Source organism: Marmota marmota, unplaced genomic scaffold (assembly GCF_001458135.2).
Source record: "Marmota marmota marmota unplaced genomic scaffold, marMar, whole genome shotgun sequence".
NCBI lineage: Eukaryota > Metazoa > Chordata > Mammalia > Rodentia > Sciuridae > Marmota > Marmota marmota.
The window spans coordinates 43435718-43436828 of NW_026000082.1; positions in this window are offsets into that span (position 1 = coordinate 43435718).

Here is a 1111-nt window from a genome sequence, read left to right on the forward strand (position 1 = left end):
TGGACAACTGAGGGAGGCCCTGCGCAGCTCAGTGAGACCCTCAGTGGTGAGCGCCCCGGGTTCAAGCCCTGGAACCAAGCACACAGGACAGGGGGCCTGGGTTCTGGGGCACCACGTCGCGCTGTGTGCTAGAAGGCGTCTAGAGATGGCTTCGCGTGTCTGGGAGGGGACACCCGTGGGTCACCTGTAGATACTGTGTCATTTCGTGTAAGGCACTTGAGCTCCCTCGGATCCCGTACCCTCGGGTGCTGGGTCCCCTCCCCCGGGGGTCCCCAGGGGGGCTGCACCTGCTTTCTCGCCTCTGGGTGGCTGCAGCCTTGGGGCACGCAGTGTCCCCAGGGCAGGGGGGCCTGGGCGAGCTGACCTGGCCCCGAGTACTGGCTGCCCTCTCCTGTCCCAGAGGACAAGACTCCACCCGTGACTGGCTAGGACTGTCCAGCAAGAGGCCGTGTCCTGTGCGCGGGTGCCAGCCCGGGACAGTGTGTCTCCGGGCCCCGAGCCAACAGCGGGGACAATCTGTCCGAGAAGGAACCGACCCAAAGGGGAGTGAGCCTAAGAGCCGCAGGAAGGTGGACCCTGGGTCCAGGTGTCTCAGAGCCGCCAGGTCCCGCAGGGCTGTCCGTGAGTCAGCGACGCCCTTAGGGCCTTGAACCATCTGGTCCCTGCCCCAGGCGGGGTGTGTCTGGAAGCCCCCTGGGATGGCGCTGCCCCTCAGCCGCGTTCCTCTGGACCCTGCAGGGCGCCACAGAAGTGTCTGCGGGGGTGGCCACCCTGGTCCGCCCTGTCCGCCGGCCACGGGAGGAGAAGCTAAAGCGTGACCCGGGGACATTCGTTAATTAGCAGTTTAAGGTACGACACCGACACCTGGCCGTGGGGACGTACCGAGGGCACAGCCTGGTGGCCTTGGGTGGCGGCTGGCCTCCCTGAGATGCACTGTGCTTCAGTCGTGGGGGCGTGGACGCGCTCAGGGGGATCTCGCATGTGACCACAGGGTCCCCCGGCAAAGAACCGAAAGCCAAGTTGGCTCTGTTCTCTGGAGGTTCGGGGGACCCTCGGGGGTCGGGGCTGGGACGCACCCGGCCACTCCAGGGGCCAGACGCGGACCGCAGAG